This window comes from Haliotis rufescens, unplaced genomic scaffold (genome assembly GCF_023055435.1).
Source record: "Haliotis rufescens isolate VD_foot unplaced genomic scaffold, xgHalRufe1.0.p SCAF_19, whole genome shotgun sequence".
NCBI lineage: Eukaryota > Metazoa > Mollusca > Gastropoda > Lepetellida > Haliotidae > Haliotis > Haliotis rufescens.
In genome coordinates, this window is record NW_025963879.1 from 2454341 (window position 1) to 2477873 (window position 23533).

General features: G+C 38.6%; 1 protein-coding gene across 6 annotated transcripts in view; it reads right to left on the reverse strand.

Moving 5' to 3' along the window:
* LOC124113041 overlaps nucleotides 1-23281 on the reverse strand; it is a 122270-nt gene extending 98989 nt beyond the window's left edge. For 4 of the 6 annotated variants that reach the window (XM_048398796.1, XM_048398794.1, XM_048398798.1 and 1 more), the window contains exons 1-3: nucleotides 22846-23281; nucleotides 15179-15220; nucleotides 1387-1422 (exon numbers count right to left, since the gene is read on the reverse strand). The gene's annotated coding sequence lies outside the window, so the exon portion shown is untranslated. Of the gene's footprint in view, nucleotides 1-1386; nucleotides 1423-15178; nucleotides 15221-22564; nucleotides 22706-22845 lie in introns of those variants that run through there. The other 2 variants (XM_048398795.1, XM_048398797.1) reach the window with 2 other exon arrangements.
* Nucleotides 23282-23533: the final 252 nt, after the last annotated feature.

Consider the following 23533-nt stretch of genomic DNA (forward strand, 5'->3'; position numbering starts at 1 on the left):
AGAAGGAAACATCTCCCTTTTGGTGTGTACAGAAGTGACGCACAAGGCCACTCTGAAGCCAAGATAGGAACACCAGGATCTGGACAGAAGGAAACATCTCCCCTTTGGTGTGTACAGTGGTGACACACAAGGCCACTCTGAAGCCAAGATTGGAACACCAGGATCTGGACAGAAGGAAACATCTCCCCTTTGGTGTGTACAGAGGTGAAGCACAAGGCCACTCTGAAGCCAAGATAGGAACACCAGGATCTGGACAGAAGGAAACATCTCCCCTTTGGTGTGTACAGTGGTGACACACAAGGCCACTCTGAAGCCAAGATTGGAACACCAGGATCTGGACAGAAGGAAACATCTCCCTTTTGGTGTGCACAGAAGTGAAGCACAAGACCACTCGGAAGCCAAGATAGGAACACCAGGATCTGGACAGAAGGAAACATCTCGAATGGTCGAAATAAAGATCTACCCTTTGGTGTGTAGAGGTGACGCGCAAGGCAACACTGAAGCGAATAAATATGAACACCGGGATCTGGACAGAAGGAAAGAGCTTCTGATGTACATCATGATAACTCATATCCTTATTATCACTGCATGCAGTATAAAGTGGAACACACACACAGTTCATTCTTTGTTTGGTGCTGCTCAACCATAGTTAGTGAGTTAAGTTTAAAGCTGCTTTTGTTTTACCTTGCAATATGGTGGTATGGACAAAATGTGGAAACATAATAGGTTTCTGGTACTGCTAAAGGACACAATTCTGCACAGCAAATTGCAACACCTTAAACACCCTGGCTTGTGCCCCTTGATCAACCATTGTCTCTGGATACCCAGACTGTAGAAAGTAAGTATACTGACTGACAGATGACTTCAGTTACTGATGACAAACCATATAAAATCCTCTTTTTCTATGATAGTTTGGGCAGGCATATAATGACAAGGACACGGTGCTGTTTCTCTCTCAGATTCCAAGCAGGTTGGCTTGGGGGTACGGACACAGTGCAGATGAATACTGTGACAAAAAGTGACACTTTGTCTTAAGCGGGGACATAATTTGTATATCATCATGATGGATTTCATTAAAGTCATGTGTCATATTTCAAATTGTCATGATGAATCATGACCATGATATATTAAGCGCATACTTTCAAATAAAAGTCATCATTTAAAAATAGCCACTGGCTCTTATGTGGGCATTGTCATTAAGTAAATAGCAAGTTTTTATACATTTAATCTCACCATTATAGAAACTGACAGGTCATAAGACATATACAAACGGAAATAAGAAAGTGACTATGTCTTATCATATAAAATGTCAATTTTATCATGTGAAAGATCTTTTATAAAACTTTCAGCCTTTGATCTCAGACCACAATGCACACATTCACATACCTTAATACAGGTGAGATGGCAAGTACTCTCCTTGATCTGAAAACAATAAATAACCATAAAACACCTGTTTTTAATGTATCAGCTTATTAAGACCCCCTGTGCATTCCTATTAATTATGATAAAAGGTCTATATAGCATAAATGACAATTCCCCCAAAAAACTTGATACTGTATTAATTCAAATCGGTCCACCATGTAAGGAAGTAAGTTTGCAAGGTTCCTAGTCATAATGTACTCGTATGACCCAAGTTGAACTACATCAGTCGCTCAATACCACAGCTGTGTTCAGGTAGTGGAATGGTATCAGTTGTACAGAGACAATACAGGAGGTCACCAACAGACATCAAGAAGTGAAATACATTCAATCTGCAGATATACTGCTCTAAAGATAATTAAAACAAACTGTCATACTATAAGTATTGACACAAGTTTAATATTGAAGTGCACAGATGAATATGTTGCAGCCTTGGTATTCAGGTGGATCCAGATCCCCCCCCCCCCCCCCCCCCCCCCCTCCCCCCACCACACACACACATACACTGCTGAGAGAGGATTTGGATTGGACTCCATCCTTTTGAAAATCAAATATAGTCTGTTAAAGATAATCTCCCACTCAACAGATGAGAGGGGATTTTTTTATAAATGCCCCTCGGCCCCCCCCCCCCCCGAAATCAAAAGTAGAATGTTGAAGACAATCCCTCTCCCTAGTGATTGCAAATGATGTATTTCATAAAGTTGTTGCCAGGCAGTGCCACAATTCTATGCTACTGTGCCACCAACCACCAACATGAACCTGTGGCTAGTTTGAAGAAACTGTACATCTAACTGTGCCACATAGGACACATTCACACAATTTACAAATCTTACAACATTAATATGCTTGGAATAAGTAACCAGTCTCATAATAAAATGTTAAATGTACATTATAAAGTGACGTCAAAATATATGTAAATAGCCAAGATGACATCTGGGAATAATTGGCCCCATACAGAGAGGGGGTCCTCTACCTCCATTGATAAGCAATAGTTCCCAAACATTCAAGCCCTGCACAATAATTACAGAGCATTACTGTGATTATAAATCTGTAACATAGCTTTAATCTTATTCACATATAAGACGTATAAAGTTACACTGAACGATTCTCTTTAAGTTTACAGTTACTGAACCATGCTTTAAACACACACAATATCCTAATGATATAATTACATAAAATGTAAAATTTAATTGACTGAAACCTGATTTATACTGGCAAATAATTGGAGGATCAGTGCTTCATAAACAGGGCCAGTGTTTTGAAGAGAGGAGGGGACAGTTCGGTGCTAATGCAGCAAAGCATTAAGTACTTGTGACTCTTGTCATTATACACTGACATTGAATAATGCTAATTACAGAATACTTCGAGAGACTAGAAGTCATTACAGCTAAAATTATAACTTAAAGAGCATAATAACAACAGATGCAGTCATCCCTTAATATTCAGGGTTAATAACCATCAAAGGATCTCAGACACGTCGTTTCTGTTCAAACTCTGAAGTGTCTCACAACAACTTCTATGCTTTCAAGCATAATCAAGTAGTAAAAACACCAAGACAATGTCCATAACATTTCAACAATAAATTTCCACACGTTGGAACACTCGGTGAAACAAGGACCTATATGACCATGAATGCTTTACCTATACTTTACACTTAATTGAGGGAGGGCAATTTCAGTTTTATCTACAGTTGTCTTAACAACTGTGAGTCCAGGAAGAAGCCAGACCCCCTCCATGTTTATATAGGGTTTTCCTGGGAGGTATTCACAATCATGATTAATTGTTTTGCACCTCACATTGGCTCCAGCCAACAGAAGCTAGCAGTAAACCCTGGACTTACTATAACAGATATCATGAACACTAGCTCTCTCAACAAAAACTCTTCACACAAAACCATTATGCTTTGAAAAGCTTTAGATAAACCTTTTTTTCAATGGCTATATCACCTTAGTTGATCATTCTTCTTTACTTTAGTAATGTCTTCTTGAATTCCATTTGTTCAAATTCAGACGAGTCAACTTTCAAAATCTGTGAATTTGAACCGTCATGATCTACAACATCTCCTTTGCGACAACTGCTTCAAAATGTGAAACAGTTTAACAGCCTTCTCAGGTAAAGTAAAACCCAGTTCTCATGTACGGGAGCTCATAAACATCCTGTATGAGTGAGTATTTAAAGTAACTTTTACTTCCACATACATAAGACCATGTTGTTTGAAAGAACATAGAAACTCCTTAACTCCATAATGCCCTTCCTTCTGCTGTAATTGGGAGCACTACCTACACATGTGATATATTCACACTGAACATATGTCTAAATACACCACTATATTTGCTTAAGTATTCATTGAATGCACACACAGGAAAGTTTTGGTCACCATTATTAGTGATACGTATTAATAGATAACAAATTGTGAACAAGGAAGTTGTTCAAATACAAAATATTAATGTAGGTTCCAAACAAACACACAAACAACCCCTTGCCCCACCCCCCCCCCCAAATTAATAAATTAAAAAAATATTTGTCAATATCCATATCCATATTTCGGTTATATAACAGAATATCAGCATAATGGGGGCAGAAGTCCTGAAGTGATGTAAGTGTATTTACCAATTCTGGGAAACCCATGAGTATTGTGCTAACATATCTGGGATCATCATGAAGGGGAACCTGTATTTGAAGCTACAATCAGCAGATCATGATACAAGTTAGGGATGTAACTCTGCCCAGCAAATAGTGGCACCTTACATCGCTGTGCCACCAATTACTCTGATTGGAAACTGAGTGGACACAAGGAGATATACACTCTGGTCAGAAAAGGCTAATAAAATGTACAATCAATACAGGACTGTCACCATATTGACCTCAGAGGAAGGTCATCATACAGGCAGAAGAGGAAGGTCACCATACAGACAGCAGAAGGTCCTCATACAGACTGTAGGCCATACGGACAATAAATGTCATCATACAGACAGTAGAAGGTCATCATACAGGCAGAAGAGGAAGGTCACCATGCAGACGGAAGAGGAAGGTCACCATACAGACAGCAGAAGGTCATCATACAGACAGTAGAAGGTCCTCATACAGACAGCAGAGGAAGGTCATCATAGAGACAGCAGAGGAGTGAGTGAGTGAGTATGGTTTTACGCCGCTTTTAGCAATATTCCAGCAATATCACAGCGGGGGACACCAGAAGTGGGCTTCACACATTGTACCCATGTCGGGAATCGAACCCGGGTCTTCGGTGTGACGAGCAAACGCTTTAATCACTAGGCTACCTGACCGCCCCGACAGCAGAGGAAGGTCCTCATACAGACAGCAGAGGAAGGTCTTCATACAGACAGCAGAGGAAGCTCCTCATACAGACAGCAGAGGAAGGTCATAAAGAGAAGAGAAGAAGGTCCTCATACAGACAGCAGAGGAAGCTCCTCATACAGACAGCAGAGGAAGGTCCTCATACAGACAGCAGAGGAAGGTCCTCATACAGACAGCAGAGGAAGGTCATCATGCAGACAGCAGAGGAAGGTCATAAAGAGAGGAGAAGGTCTTCATACAGACAGCAGAAGAAGGTCCTCATACAGACAACAGAGGAGTGAGGGAGTGGGGTTGGGGTTTGTCTCTGTTAGGGTGGTGGGGTTTATCCTCTCTATGTGGGGGTGGTGGGGTTTATCCTGTCTCTGTGAGGGTGGTGGGGTTTATCCTGTCTCTGTGAGGGTGGTGGGATTTATCCTGTCTCTGTGAGGGTGGTGGGGTTTACCCTCTCTATGTGGGGGTGGTGGGGTTTACCCTCTCTATGTGGGGGTGGTGGGGTTTACCCTCTCTATGTGGGGGTGGTGGGGTTTATCCTGTCTCTGTGAGGGTGGTGGGATTTATCCTGTCTCTGTGAGGGTGGTGGGATTTATCCTGTCTCTGTGAGGGTGGTGGGGTTTACCCTCTCTATGTGGGGGTGGTGGGGTTTACCCTCTCTATGTGGGGGTGGTGGGGTTTATCCTGTCTGTGAGGGTTGTGGGATTTATCCTGTCTCTGTGAGGGTGGTGGGGTCTACCCTCTCTATGTGGGGGTGGTGGGGTTTGACCTCTCTATGTGGGGGTGGTGGGGTTTATCCTGTCTATGTGAGGGTGGTGGGGTTTACCCTCTCTATGTGGGGGTGGTGGGGTTTATCCTCTCTATGTGGGGGTGGTGGGGTTTATCCTGTCTCTGTGAGGGTGGTGGGGTTTATCCTGTCTCTGTGAGGGTGGTGGGATTTATCCTGTCTCTGTGAGGGTGGTGGGGTTTACCCTCTCTATGTGGGGGTGGTGGGGTTTATCCTGTCCGTGAGGGTGGTGGGATTTATCCTGTCTCTGTGAGGGTGGTGGGGTCTACCCTCTCTATGTGGGGGTGGTGGGGTTTACCCTCTCTATGTGGGGTTTATCCTGTCTCTGTGGGGTGGTGGGGTTTATCCTGTCTCTGTGAGGGTGGTGGGGTTTATCCTGTCTCTGGGGGGGTGGTGGGGTTTATCCTGTCTCTGTGAGGGTGGTGGGGTTTACCCTCTCTATTGGAGGGTGGTTGGGTTTATCCTCTCTATGTGGGGGTGGTGGGGTTTATCCTGTCTCTGTGAGGGTGGTGGGTTTTACCCTCTCTATGTGGGGGTGGTGGGTCATATCCTGTGTCTGTGATCCTCATACAGACAGTAGGGGAAGGACATAGACAGGTAGAAGGTCTTCAGACAGTAGAGGAATGTCATACAGACAGAAGAGGAAGGTCATACAGACAGTAGAGGAAGGACATGAAGACAGTAGAAGGTCATCATACAGACAGTGGAGGAAGGCAGTGTTGCGGGACTCACGCAACATTTCTGTGCATGAGGCAATAAAAATACAACAATGCGTCCGGCTGGGCGCACTAAGCTTTTCACCATCATTAACCTCAATGTAATTTTATTCTGAAAGGTTGTGTTTTATAAGTAAACATTGCAGTCAAACATCAGCATGTTTTTTAAACCAAATGTGTCCGCCATGTTTGAGATTACTATGGTGATAGTTTTGGTCAATCGTAGGCAAGCTTACAATTAATGACAGCAGGGCTGCACTGAATATTATTTTGATGTAGGTTAGGAAGAACACTGGGAAGGTCATACAGACAGTAGAGGAAGGACTTACAGACAGGTAGAAGATCACCTTACAGACAGTAGAGAAAGGTCATACAAACAGTAGAGAAAGGTCATACAAACAGTAGAGGAAGGTCATCATACAGACAGAAGGTCATCACACAGACAGTAGAAGGTCATCATATAGACCGTAGGTCATCATGCAGAAAGAAGAGGATATTCCTCAAACGTACAGCAGAGGAAGGTTATCATACAGACAGCAGAAGAAGGCCATCATACAGACAGTAGAAGATTCTCATACAGACAGTAGGAGAAGGACATACAGACAGGTAGAAGGTCCTCAGACAGTAGCGGAACATAATACAGACAGTAGAAGGTCATGCAGACAGGTAGAAGGTCCTCAGACAGTAGAGGAGGGTCATACAGACAGAAGAGGAAGGTCATTCAGACAGGTAGGTCACCATACAGACAGTAAAAGGTCCTCATACAGACAGTAGAGGAAGGTCCTACAAACAGTAGAGGAAGGTCATACAGACAGTAGAGAAAGGACATGCAGTCAGTAGAAGGTCATCAAACGGACAGTAGAAGGTCATCATACAGATAGTTGAGGAAGGTCATACAGACAGTAAAAAGGTCCTTGTACAGACAGTAGAGGAAGGTCCTACAAACAGTAGAGGAAGGTCATACAGAAAGTAGAAGGTCATCAAACAGACAGTAGAAGGTCATACAAACAGTAGAGAAAGGTCATACAAACAGTAGAGAAAGGTCATACAGAAAGTAGAAGGTCATCAAAGAGACAGTAGAAGGTCATACAGACAGTAGAGAAAGGACATGCAGACAGTAGAAGGTCATCAAACAGACAGTAGAAGGTCATCATACAGATAGTTGAGGAAGGTCATACAGACAGTAAAAAGGTCCTCGTACAGACAGTATAGGAAGGTCATCAAACAGACAGTAAGAGAAAGGTCATACAGACAGTAGAAGGTCATACAGACAGTAGAAGGTCATACAGACAGTAGAAGGTCATACAGACAGTAGAGAAAGGACATGCAGACAGTAGAAGGTCATCAAACAGACAGTAGAAGGTCATCATACAGATAGTTGAGGAAGGTCATACAGACAGTAAAAAGGTCCTCGTACAGACAGTAGAGGAAGGTCATCAAACAGACAGTAAGAGAAAGGTCATACAGACAGTAGAAGGTCATCATACAGATAGTTGGGGAAGGTCATACAGACAGTAAAAAGGTCCTCGTACAGACAGTAGAGGAAGGTCATCAAACAGACAGTAAGAGAAAGGTCATACAGACAGTAGAAGGTCATCAAAGAGACAGTAGAAGGTCATACAGACAGTAGAGAAAGGACATGCAGACAGTAGAAGGTCATCAAACAGACAGTAGAAGGTCATCATACAGATAGTTGAGGAAGGTCATACAGACAGTAAAAAGGTCCTCGTACAGACAGTAGAGGAAGGTCATCAAACAGACAGTAAGAGAAAGGTCATACAGACAGTAGAAGGTCATCATACAGATAGTTGGGGAAGGTCATACAGACAGTAAAAAGGTCCTCATACAGACAGTAGAGGAAGGTCATCATACAGACCATTATAAAACAACAGGATTATATTTGACTTTCAAGCAATTAAATTTCTCAAGAGGCAACTCCGCAACTCTGAGAAAAAGCAGCACTTGGCAGCAAGGATGAACATTTTCAGTTGAAACTCCCTCATATATACGTAAAATGAAGATTGAACAACCTACTCATTTCCATGCTATCAGCTGATTTGTAGATAAAGGTAAACAACCTGCTGCCATAAAGAAAAGGTTAGTGGAGATTGGTGAGTATTACTGTAGCCAACAAAGACAGCATGGCAATTATCAGGCTTAGTACTAATGGAAAAGGCTTTCTTTACTAATTCACGACCTTAGAGTAACATGACCTGTTGTGGAGAACTACAGCAATTACACAAAATTACAAGTCCTCAAATTAAAACACAGGGGAACGATGTAAGATAAAATCCTGTATTAGGGCAGGCTCAATCAGGGCACATTCTGCATAAAATATTTGCTGACATGCAAAGTGGCTTTTGTTTTCTTTGTTGGTTCTGCTTTGGCAAATAATTTTATTATGATATCTTTCATAAAGCGTCAGACAGTCAACAAATCCGGGGTTATTTTTGTTGAAATTAGTCTCCTAATTCCCTGCAGTAAGAAGGTGGTATTTGACATCTGACCAGAACTGCCAAATTAATGCAAACAATCTAGAGATTAGCATGTTGCTAAGTTACACTGAGGGTGCTACTGGACATTCTAAAACAGGTGAAAGTGGGCTGAATAATGGCCATAAGAATGTAAGAGAATGAAGATGACATGAAAACCGTGTTTACTTGTGCCCCGGATCCCAAAAAAAGCCACAACACAGAATGCATGAAAATTATTGATAAAAATTTGTTTGAAACAAGTCGTAAGAAATTGCTTATGATACAAATCCAAGGCTGTATCAAAAAAAGAGAATATCAAACAACATTTTTGTATCCTCTCAACTTACGTGACTCTTATACAAAATGACCTCACAAAATAATGTGAATACTTAACAGTCTTCTCTTGGACAGCTGAAGGTCTATAAACAAACACAGCATCGGCCGAAAATGGGAAATATTTACATTGTTTGATTTGAGCAATAAGCTTACATCAAGGCTTTCTCTGAGCATCAATTTTCTGCAAGCAGAACTATGTGTCTGTCTTTTTACGTTGACAATACATAGCAATCGGGCAGCAGTATAAAGCCCACCATCAACTTCGCAATAGTATTTTACCCAATCACCTGCGGCATACATGGGTAAGAATAAACTACACAGTAGTATTAGGGTTAACATTCATCTCAAGTCAAGGGCAGCACTGGAATGCTGAAATGTCCTAAGACAATTCAAATCTATTTCAATTTTTTCATCGCTGGATATTTGCCCCCAAATTGAAGCTGAAGATTTATCAAGTACCTACATACACAGGATTGATACACTTTATACGAAGCAGTCTGGCTCTTTCCATAACTATTAATGTTTACTAATTGATATAAAAAGTGTTGACACTGGACCTTTTCAGAGCAGTCTGGACAACAATGTGAACCGTCATTACGTCAGTGAGCAATTCTCTTCCATTAACGACAGACACTTTACCAGGAGTAATTATTAATACTATTTTCCAATCCTCTGCACAAATGGTTTAGAAACAGGATTTGATTTGTAGTCAAACTAATTATATACCTTCCATTTTCTAAAATATATATCACAATTTATGGAAACATAATTTCCTTTTAAGGTATACATGGTTTTCACTTCAAATCCTAGTACACTAATCTTAATTTGTGAAAACTGTGAAAGCAGGGCGAGAGAATGATAGAGAGAATTGTTTTTGAAGTCTTGAATTATGCACTCAGTGCTTTGTGTCTTCACACACAAAATACCTTGGTGTCACATAAGAGAAAAGAAAAACACCCAAACATTACTTCATCTACCTAAAAAGTTACTCCTGAGCAAGCTGCATGCCTAAGAAAGTGGTATTCCTTTTTTCAAATGATTTTCTCAGGTGAAATCTACATTTAAAAAGCTTTGTCTTCCAACATCAAGGTTTGCAAGCAACATATTATCTATCCCCTACTAACATGCATGAGAAAAAACCCATTAAATATTACTCTTATTACATATCACAGCCATTTCTTCATAAACCATTGCCTATTTTTTCTTTGATGTTGGAAGGACAAGGCTATTAATGTCTAAAACAAGACATACGATCTGGTTCGTTGCTAAATGAGTTGACTGAGGGATCTACAGTCACTGACTAGTGTACAATACAAAAAGTATTTGACAAGTGTCAAGGTGAAACCAACACCTCCAACCATCAAATGATATAACGGTCCAAATAAATTAAATCTGGGCTACACTTTTCAAATATTGTCTGAGATGTGTTCATGTAAGTGATCAGGCTGGAGCATTAAGAAAGTGCAAAGAAAACATGAACTTAATGTCCTAGGATATTAATCCTTTTGTCATGCAGAAAATGCCACTGAAGGCAAACACCCTACATAGCTCCCCCCTTTGATTTTCACTACTTCAGGTGAAGAATACATTCATCAATTTATCAAGCAAACAAAGAAAGCAGATTTTGTACTAGGTCACACCACATAAAGAAAACTTGTATCACTGCTAAGCAGAAAAGGATCTATTGTAAATTTTGAGCTCGGAATTAAAGTTCCTTGAGTCCACCAGTGATCCCCTGACAAGATGGAAGGATCTTATTAAATCTCGCGTAATAAAGAAAGTGACAGGCAACATTGAAACATTTCCTATTGCATTTTATTGATATCAGCTGTTTATTTTTTATTTGAGTTTTAATTTATTAAATTCAGTTTGATTAAATGCAATGTTATCTGGCATTAAGAATTCACCTCATTAAAATTTATAACACACACACATACACAGACACACACACGATGATCCCCTGCTCAATAAATAAGCTAGTATATGACACTTATTCATTGGGTTTATACACATTAATAAATATCAAGAGTAGAGTTTCTTATATATTAATAGCAATTCTCTCTTAGTCCCTAATAATTCACTAATGATGACATTTCCATTCCATCACTTCAAGAAAGTCATATGCTTTATTGCATTCTGTGAAGGAGAAAAGTATTTAAGTTTTCTTGCAAAACATCCTTCATATTATTATATCATAGTTTGTACTTGGAAAGCCAACTTAAATATTTAGCAATCCATAAAAAGTACTAAAGTTAACATTTAATGAAACCATAATTTGAAGCCACTGATCAAGAAAACCAAAATAAAGCTTATATTAAATGTGATAATATATATATGACATACTTGAGTATAATATCATCCCAACATACTGAAATACATTGAACTGATTTGTAAGGAAAATAGATTGGATGAAAACATAGAAGTCCTAAATTATGTTTTTTTGAAATAACCTTTGATCTGCATGTGTGTTAAATTCCTACTAGTGCCATTATACACATGCAGTCTCTCTACTTCACATGCACACAAGATCCCAGCACTGTGTATATGCCATGTTCTTTATTTCTAATAAATATTGCTATTTCTGAGCCCAAAATCATCTCTCCAAGAAGCTCAGGCACACATCTCTTTGTTTGTAAAATACATATACATTTACAAAAGAGTGTTTTTCTTCATTTCTGTAAGGGGTGTAACTGTCTCAACATCTAAGCATATTTCGGTCATTTCCATTTAGTAACAAAACAATTTGTTGACAGTGCAATGAATATATGAGGGTTAGACATGGCCACCAGTTCACAAGTCTGAAAGCAGTGTAAATCTGGAAGGACTAGTTGTTTTCACCCCAAACTGTGTTATGTTACATATTCCCCGAGTCTGCTACTGTGGACAATTTGGAAGAAGATGATGGTATCTATCTACCTGTGCATATTTGTAATTTGATGTTGTGTCCTTCATTGCTATGTGTGTGTTACATGTGATACATAAGTGACAATATACAGTGAAACTGGGCTCCTATCTCTGTTTGTATGTTTTTCAATGATGCACTCAGCAATATTCAAACTATATGATGGTGATCTGGACAAGACAATCAAGTGATTGACATCATGAGCATTGATCCACCCAATTGGAACACAAGGACATGCATCAACCAAGTCAGCGAGCTCCTATCTCTGTTCGTTTGTTTGTTTGTTTGTGTTTGTTTGTTTTTCAAAGACCCACTCAGCAATATTCAAAACACATGATGGTGATCTGGACCATACAATCCAGTGATTGACATCATCAACATTGATCTACACAATTGGGACACAAGGACATGCATCAACCAAGTCAGGGAGGTCCTCTCTCTGTCCCTCCTTGAGACACATAACTTGCCAGTAGGTAAAGAAAGGTTTCAGCAGTGTTCTATGTTATCTGTCAGTGACTAATGTGACCCCATGTTTGGAGACGAGGTTGAACAACGACTGGTAAACAATGGCGGCTAGTCAACAAATGAATCCCTGCTTGCGATGTCTAAACTTACAACAGTACAACCAGACTACTGATGTTCTGGAAAACTCTTGCTGTTAACAGCAGAAATTACATCCATATCATTTACTCGATTATAAAATTCATATCATCATGAGCAATACAAATAGAACAAATGCCTGCTATCAAACAATCATTTGGGGCCGATGTGTGGTTGGGGATTATAATTGAAGACAAAATGCCTACTGCATTTCTTTTGACCAATGAAATAACATACATTTAATAGCATCTATAATAAATGTTGGATCTGGATGTTTACCTAACAATTTACTTTGGGGTGTAGAAATATGACAAAATTAGATTTTTCCTGTTTCATGGATTTCAAGTTTTTCTTTAAAACAAATTACAGCCAATGAAACAAGAGTCATCAGAAAGATGACATATCCCCCCGGCAGCTGTCTGTAAAGTAACCACTAGTAAATGTGCAATTCTGTATGTAATGAGTCAACAGTTGAATGTTCTTTTAGAAGCATACATTGTTTACCCACTGAATGGTTTTCTAATTCTGGCCCGGAAATGAACCCGTTCCCCAATAGAGTCTAGGTCCAACTTCTTTGCATAAAAATTGAAAAAAATCCCAAAATATCAAAAGGCACCACTTCAGTATGTGCCTGATAGATTTGCCAAGTTTCGATCAAATACACTGAATGGTTTTCGAAGCCTGCCCCGGAAACGAACCCCATCCCCAATTGAGTCTATGTCCAACTTCATTCCATAAAAATTGAAAAAAAATAAAAATTAGAAAAATCCCAAAATATCAAAAGGCACCACTTCAGTATGTGCCTAATAGATTTGCCAAGTTTCGATCAAATACACTGAATGGTTTTCGAATTCTGCCACGGAAAGGAACACCATCCCCAATTGAGTCTATGTCCAACTTCATTCCATAAAAATGGAAAAAAATAAAAATTAGAAAAATCCCAAAATACCAAAAGGCACCAATTCAGTATGTGCCTGATAGATTTGCCAAGTTTCGATCAAATACACTGAATGGTTTTCGAATTCTGCCACGGAAACGAACACCATCCCCAATTGAGTCTATGTCCAACTTCATTCCATAAAAATTTAAAAAAATAAAAATTAGAAAAATCCCAAAATATCAAAAGGCACCAATTCAGTATGTGCCTGATAGATTTGCCAAGTTTCAATCAAATACACTGAATGGTTTTCGAAGCCTGCCCCGGAAACGAACCCCATCCCCAATTGAGTCTATGTCCAACTTCATTCCATAAAAATTGAAAAAAAATAAAAATTAGAAAAATCCCAAAATATCAAAAGGCCCCACTTCAGTATGTGCCTAATAGATTTGCCAAGTTTCGATCAAATACACTGAATGGTTTTCGAATTCTGCCACGGAAACGAAACCCTATCCCAAATTGAGTCTATGTCCAACTTCATTCCATAAAAATGGAAAAAAATAAAAATTAGAAAAATCCCAAAATATCAAAAGGCACCAATTCAGTATGTGCCTGATAGATTTGCCAAGTTTCGATCAAATACACTGAATGGTTTTCGAAGCCTGCCCCGGAAACGAACACCATCCCCAATTGAGTCTATGTTCAACTTCATTCCATAAAAATATAAAAAAATTAAAATTAGAAAAATCCCAAAATATCAAAAGGCAGCACTTCAGTATGTGCCTGATAGATTTGCCAAGTTTCGATCAAATACACTGAATGGTTTTCGAATTCTGCCACGGAAACGAACCCCATCCCCAATTGAGTCTATGTCCAACTTCATTCCATAAAAATGGAAAAAAATAAAAATTAGAAAAATCCCAAAATATCAAAAGGCACCACTTCAGTATGTGCCTGATAGATTTGCCAAGTTTCGATCAAATACACTGAATGGTTTTCGAATTCTGCCACGGAAAGGAACACCATCCCCAATTGAGTCTTTGTCCAACTTCATTCCATAAAAATTTAAAAAAATAAAAATTAGAAAAATCCCAAAATACCAAAAGGCACCACTTCAGTATGTGCCTGATAGATTTGCCAAGTTTCGATCAAATACACTGAATGGTTTTCGAATTCTGCCACGGAAACGAACACCATCCCCAAATGAGTCTATGTCCAACTTCATTCCATAAAAATTGAAAAAAATAAAAATTAGAAAAATCCCAAAATACCAAAAAGGCACCACTTCAGTATGTGCCTGATAGATTTGCCAAGTTTCGATCAAATACACTGAATGGTTTTTCGAATTCTGCCCCGGAAAAAGAAATGATTACGGACGGACAGACGGACAGACGCATTATATGCCGGGGGGATAAAAAACTAAAATGTTTAGTCCCTTGAAGACAACAATTTGTTATCAGAGGGAGAATGTGTACAGCCAGGCAAATTATTTTCAAGATGGCCACGATGTCAATCAGACAAAAGTGATGGTAACACTGAGTGATAGAGAAGACAGGTGTTATGAATCCTCAAGGCATGTAAGATCCTGAGCTGAATGAGTTATGATTGGGACATATCCCTTGTGCACCCACATGTGAAGGACACACAACCAGAAACCATTAACATGTAAAAACAGACAAGGTACACAGTTAGTAATTATAGAAATAACCTTGTAAAGTAACAAAAGAACTCACTATATAGGACTAGGGTATTAAAACTTACTTGGTTGCTGGTGAGCTGTATCAATATCTTTGTGGTTTGATTCTGCAATGAAAGAATATTTAAACACTATCAATACACAGTGTCTGGTATCAATACAGAGTGTCTGGTATCAATACATCCTGTCTAGTATCAATACATACTGTCTGGTATCAATACACAGTGTCTGGTATCAATACATACTGTCAGGTATCAATACACAGTGTCTGGTATCAATACATCCAGTCTAGTATCAATACATACTGTCTGGTATCAATACATACTGTCTGGTATCAATACATACTGTCTGGTATCAATACATACTGTCTGGTAACAATACATACTGCTGGTATCAATACACAGTATCTGGTATCAATATATACTGTCTGGTAACAATAGATAATGTCTGGTATCAATACATACTGCCTGGTATAATACATACTGTGTGGTAACAATACATACTGTCTGGTATCAATGCATACTGTCTGGTATCAATACAAACTGTCTGGTATCAATACATCCTGTTTGGTATAAATACATACTGTCTGGTATCAATACATACTGTCTGGTGTCAATACAAACTGTCTGGTATCAATACAGAGTGTCTGGTATCAATACAGAGTGTCTAGTATCAATACATAATGTCTGGTGTCAATACATACTGTCTGGTATCAATACATACTGTCTGGTATCAAAACAGAGTATCTGGTATCAATAGCTCCTGTCTAGTATCAAGACATACTGTCTGGGATCAATACACAGTGGCTGGTATCAATACAGAGTGTCTGGTATCAATACATCCTGTCTAGTATCAATACATACTGTCTGGTAACAATACATACTGTCTGGTATCAATACACAGTGCCTGGTATGAATACAGAGTGTCTGGTATCAATACATCCTGTCTAGTATCAATATATACTGTCTGGTATCAATACACAGTGTCTGGTATCAATACAGGGTGTCTGGTATCAATAAATCCTGTCTAGTATCAATATATACTGTCTGGTATCAATACATACTGTCTGGTGTCAATACACAGTGTCTAGTATCAATACATACTGTCTGGTATCAATACATACTGTCTGGTGTCAATACACAGTGTCTAGTATCAATACATACTGTCTGGTATCAATACACAGTGTCTCGTATCAATACAGGGTGTCTGGTATCAATAAATCCTGTCTAGCATCAATAAATACTGTCTGGCAACAATACATACTGTCCTGTATCAATACATACTGTCTGGTATCAATACACAGTGCCTGGTATCAATACAGAGTGTCTGGTATCTATACACCCTGTCTAGTATCAATACATACTGTCTGGTATCAATACATACTGTCTGGTATCAATACATTCTGTCCGGTATCAACACAAACTGTCTGGTATCAATACATCCTGTTTGGTAACAATACATACTGTCTGGTATCAATGCATACTGTCTGGTATCAATACAAACTGTCTGGTATCAATGCATACTGTCTGGTATCAATACAAACTGTCTGGTATAAATACATCCTGTTTGGTATAAATACATACTGTCTGGTATCAATGCATACTGTCTGGTATCAATACAAACTGTCTGGTATCAATACATCCTGTTTGGTAACAATACATACTGTCTGGTATCAATACATACTGTCTGGTATCAATACAAACTGTCTGGTATCAATACATACTGTCTGGTGTCAATACACAGTGTCTGGTATCAATATATACTGTTTGGTAACAATAGATAATGTCTGGTATCAATACATACTGCCTGGTATCAATACACAGTACCTGGTATCAATACATACTGTGTGGTAACAATACATACTGTCTGGTATCAATGCATACTGTCTGGTATCAATACATACTGTGTGGTAACAATACATACTGTCTGGTATCAATACATACTGTCTGGTATCAATACAAACTGTCTGGTATCAATACATCCTGTTTGGTATAAATACATACTGTATGGTATCAATACATACTGTCTGGTGTCAATACACTGTGTCTGGTATCAATATATACTGTCTGGTAACAATAGATAATGTCTGGTATCAATACATACTGCCTGGTATCAATACACAGTACCTGGTATCAATACAAACTGTGTGGTAACAATACATACTGTCTGGTATCAATGCAAACTGTCTGGTATCAATACAGCGGCTCATAACAGTACACACTGCCTGGTATCAATACATACTGTCTGGTATCAACACATACTGTCTGGTAACAATACATACTGTCTAGTATCAATACATACTGTCTGGTATCAATACACAGCAGCTGGTAACAGTACATACTGTCTGGTATCATAACATACTGTCTGGTAACAATGCATAGTGGTTTGTATCAATGCATACTGTCTAATATAAATGCATACTGTCTGGTAACAATACATACTGTCTGGTAACAATACATACTGTCTGGTATCAATACAGAGTGTCTGGTATCAATACATCCTGTCGAGTATCAATACATACTGTCTAGTATCAATACACAGTGCCTGGTATCAATACAGAGTGTCTGGTATCAATACATCCTGTCTAGTCTCAATAAATACTGTCTGGTATCAATACATACTGTTTGGTATCAATACATACTGTCTGGTATCAATACAAACTGTCTGGTATCAATACATCCTGTTTGGTATAAATACAGTGTTTGGTAACAATACATACTGTCTGGTATCAATACACAGTGTCTGGTATCAATACATACTCTCTGGTATCAATGCATACTGTCTGGTATCAATACAGAGTGTGTGGTAACAATACAGAGTGTGTGGTAACAATACACAGTGTCTGGTAACAATACATACTGTCTGGTATCAATGCATACTGTCTGGTATCAATACACAGTGTCTGGTATCAATACACAGTGTCTGGTAACAATACATACTGTCTGGTATCAATGCATACTGTCTGGTATCAATGCATAATGTCTGGCATCAATGCATACTGTCTGGTTTCAATGCATACTGTCTGGTATCAATACACAGTGTCTGGTAACAATACATACTGTCTGGTATCAATGTATACTGTCTGGTATCAATACACAGTGTCTGGTAAGAATACAGAGTGTCTGGTATTAATGCATACTGTCTGGTATCAATACACAGTGTCTGGTAACAATACATACTGTCTGGTATCAATACACAGTGTCTGGTAACAATACATACTGTCTGGTATCAATACACAGTGTCTGGTATCAATACATACTGTCTGGTATCAATGCATACTTTCTAGTATCAATGGATACTGTCTGGTATCAATACAAAGTGTCTGGTAACAATACATACTGTCTGGTATCAATGCATACTGTCTAGTATCAATACATACTGTCTCGTATCAATACATACTGTCTGATATCCATACATACTGTCTAGTATCAATACATATTGTCTGGTATCGATACATACTGTCTGGTATCAATACATACTGTCTGGTATCAATACATACTGTCTGGTAACAATACATACTGTCCTGTATCAATACATACTGTCTGGTAACAATACACAGTGTCTGATATCAATACATACTGTCTGGTATCAATATACAGTGTCTGGTAACAATACATACTGTCTGGTATCAATGGAGACTGTCTGGTATCAATACAAAGTGTCTGGTAACAATACATACTGTCTGGTAACAATGCATAGTGGTTTGTATCAATGCATACTGTCTAATATAAATGCATACTGTCTGGTAACAATACATACTGTCTGGTAACAATACATACTGTCTGGTATCAATACAGAGTGTCTGGTATCAATACATCCTGTCGAGTATCAATACATACTGTCTAGTATCAATACACAGTGCCTGGTATCAATACAGAGTGTCTGGTATCAATACATCCTGTCTAGTCTCAATAAATACTGTCTGGTATCAATACATACTGTTTGGTATCAATACAAACTGTCTGGTATCAATACATCCTGTTTGGTATAAATACAGTGTTTGGTAACAATACATACTGTCTGGTATCAATACACAGTGCCTGGTATCAATACACAGTGTCTGGTATCAATACATACTCTCTGGTATCAATGCATACTGTCTGGTATCAATACAGAGTGTGTGGTAACAATACAGAGTGTGTGGTAACAATACACAGTGTCTGGTAACAATACATACTGTCTGGTATCAATGCATACTGTCTGGTATCAATACACAGTGTCTGGTATCAATACACAGTGTCTGGTAACAATACATACTGTCTGGTATCAATGCATACTGTCTGGTATCAATGCATAATGTCTGGTATCAATGCATACTGTCTGGTTTCAATGCACACTGTCTGGTATCAATACACAGTGTCTGGTAACAATACATACTGTCTGGTATCAATGTATACTGTCTGGTATCAATACACAGTGTCTGGTAAGAATACAGAGTGTCTGGTATTAATGCATACTGTCTGGTATCAATACACAGTGTCTGGTAACAATACATACTGTCTGGTATCAATACACAGTGTCTGGTAACAATACATACTGTCTGGTATCAATACACAGTGTCTGGTATCAATACATACTGTCTGGTATCAATGCATACTTTCTAGTATCAATGGATACTGTCTGGTATCAATACAAAGTGTCTGGTAACAATACATACTGTCTGGTATCAATGCATACTGTCTAGTATCAATACATACTGTCTCGTATCAATACATACTGTCTGATATCCATACATACTGTCTAGTATCAATACATATTGTCTGGTATCGATACATACTGTCTGGTATCAATACATACTGTCTGGTATCAATACATACTGTCTGGTAACAATACATACTGTCCTGTATCAATACATACTGTCTGGTAACAATACACAGTGTCTGACATCAATACATACTGTCTGGTATCAATATACAGTGTCTGGTAACAATACATACTGTCTGGTATCAATGGAGACTGTCTGGTATCAATACAAAGTGTCTGGTAACAATACATACTGTCTGGTATCAATGCATACTGTCTGGTATCAATACACAATGTCTGGTATCAATACATACTGTTTGACATCAATACATAATGTCTGGTATCAATATATACTGTCTGGTGTGAACACATACTGACTGGTATTCATAGAAATGTTTTGATTTTCAATACAAACTTTCCCAATACCAATACAAACTGTCTGGTATCAAGACAGAATATCTGGGTATCAATACAAACTGTCCAGGTATCAATACAAACTGTCCAGTATCAATACAAACACTCTGGGTATCAATACAAACTCTCTGGGTATCAATACAAACTCTCTGGGTATCAATACAAACTGTCCAGGTATTAATACAAACTGTTCAGGTATCAATACAAACACTCTGAGGATCAATTCAAACTCTCTGGGTATCAATACAAACTCTCTGGGTATCAATACAAACTGTCCAGGTATTAATACAAACTGTTCAGGTATCAATACAAACACTCTGAGGATCAATACAAACACTCTGGGTATCAATACAAACTGTCCAGGTATCAGTACAAACTGTCCAGGTATTAATACAAACTGTTCAGGTATCAATACAAACTGTCCAGGTATCAATACAAACTGTCCAGGTATCAATACAAACTGTCCAGGTATTAATACAAACTGTTCAGGTATCAATACAAACTGTCCAGGTATCAATACAAACACTCTGGGGATCAATACAAACTCTCTGGGTATCAATACAAACTCTCTAGGTATCAATACAAACTGCCCAGGTATCAATACAAACTGTCCAGGTATCAATACAAACTGTCCAGGTATTAATACAAACTGTTCAGGTATCAATACAAACTCTCTTGGGATCAATACAAACTGTCCAGGTATCAATACAAACTGTCCAGGTATTAATACAAACTGTTCAGGTATCAATTCAAACTCTCTTGGGATCAATACAAACTGTCCAGGTATCAATACAAGCTATCTGGGAAGCAATACAACTCAGCACAGCGAATTGCGGTGCCTTAGATGACTGGGCCACCCGTGCCCTTCCCACCCCATCCCAGTAGCCATGACCACTGCATAAACTACTGTATCAATACAAACACTCTGAGGATCAATACAAACTCTCTGGGTATCAATACAAACTCTCTGGGTATCAATACAAACTGTCCAGGTATCAATACAAACTCCTTGGGTATCAATACAAACTTCTTGGGTATCAAAACAAACTTTCCAGGTATCAATACAAGCTATCTGGGAAGCAATACAACTCAGCACAGCGAATTGCGGTGCCTTAGATGACTGGGCCACCCGTGCCCTTCCCACCCCATCACAGTAGCCATGACCACTGCATAAACTACTGTATACCTTGAGTCAGTTAAGTATCTATGATGTCTCACTTGACCCAAAAGACACTATTTTTATGCAAATGTCAAATGTCTTGAGTGATGATATCCACTTTTTTTTCCAATTCATTCATGTGATTTACACAAAAAGTGATCACTTTTGATACCATTCACATCTACCTATTAACAGGTGCTGGAATTCTTGATGAGGGTAATATAATAGAGTTTTCTTTTCCAAATTTTCTTTTTTCTGCCAAATATCTTGATAGATCATATTTTCTTTTAATATACATATATATTCAGATGGTTTACATTGCACTTTCTTGTGTGGCATACACTACTGAAATTGGATAATCATGGTTTCTGCAGCTGGATATTCCTTAAAAGAAATGTCCAAAGTAAACATTTCTTTTGTAATTTGAAGGCATCTGTACTTTCTTACAGGTGCATATGTCTCGATAGATGACAGATTAAATCTGAGTGTTATATTTTCCTTAACTGAGACTCCAGTTATTTCTATTTTCAAAAAATGTTTGAATTCAGAAGTGTGAATTTGAAATTTACACACAGTTCTATTTATGCTCATTTTCCGACCATTTCAATGGAAGTTTACTGGTATTCACTATATTAGCACATTATAGGCCTACATTGTGTCTGTTCAACTGTTACTAATAATAATATATAGACACATGTATAAACATATACCATGATATACATGTTAGTTTGTTCTGCAACATTGTTGCAGAGTGTATTACAATGGAAAAATAAAGCATGTGTAATAAAATGTGTCACACAATATGTGAATATTACTGGTTTCAGTTCCTTGACCTATATAGGCCTACATATGACAGTGTTCATTACCAGATGAGGTTCATTGGGACAACATTGTTCAACGTAATAGACACCTTCAACAAAAACTGAAATATGCATATGTAAACTTATACTAATACTTCATTGGGTGCTGGCAGGGTACAATAGCAGATGAACTGTCTTCTATCTCGTTTATTTGCAGACTATATTTCTCCTGTTCCATGAACACCACACATTATTGTCGTTATAACTCGATAATGAACTATTATCTGTGTCATTGTCCACAATATATCAGAAAATACTCTTAATGATTTACTTACATGTTATCTTGGTCTCCTATCGTTTTTAGTTCGCGTTAAACAGCGTGTGGTGTTGAATAACACCCTATGTAAAACACGTCGTCTGCATGAGTTTTGTCAACATTCATGTTTGCCATGCGAGGCGTTGGTGAATTGATTTGGCGATTGCGCTTGAGTTAAATGTTTAATTACTTGCTGTATGTGTCAAGTATGTAGCGTGTACTTGTTGTGATGTTTATGCACCGCTGATTTTGACTTTAGATACGTTTATTGGCTACTTTTTCTCATTTTTCCTCACTCACCGGGCACCTGCTAGACGGCTGCCATTTTCTATCCCACAATTCCGCTTCCGGTTGAGTCTGGTTAATTGAAGCATGCGCAACTCATTCCAATTAATTTTTGAATAATTAATTAGCGCAATAAAATATCCACTTTTCATTTACTGTTATTTTTAGCTGCCGTTTTGAATGCTTGCAAGTCGCCAGAGACGCTCGAGCTGTCGAGACAGAGAGGTGCGAATACCGGCAAACCTGACCTCCTAGCGATCCAGGGGGCTCGAAGCGGCAAACTTCAACCTGAAGAAATTAACAACGTGACGGATTTTGAGGCAAGTTTGACCTAGACCTAGCTTGCTCCACTCCATAGCTAACAGCACGCTTTCTAATTACTGGCTGTAATTAGTCTGTAAGTCGCCATGATCCACAACTAGCAGATCACACAGTGCGGCCTGGCTTTCACCGTAGGTCTTGTCGTATTCTTCTTTTCTTTCTGTCTTGCATTGAAGGGTAGATAGCATGTTTTTAATCGAGTTTGTATTGCAATTTGCGGCGATATCAATAACAATCGGATTGCGTATTCGGCTAGTCAATATTTCTTGTCGATGTCTGAGGCAGTCACATCTTTGTTATGCAATAGTGTTGCTTGCCGTGCGATAAGCATTGGTGGGAGTGTGTTAAAACCGCAACGGTTTAATACCTCTACTTTCCATTT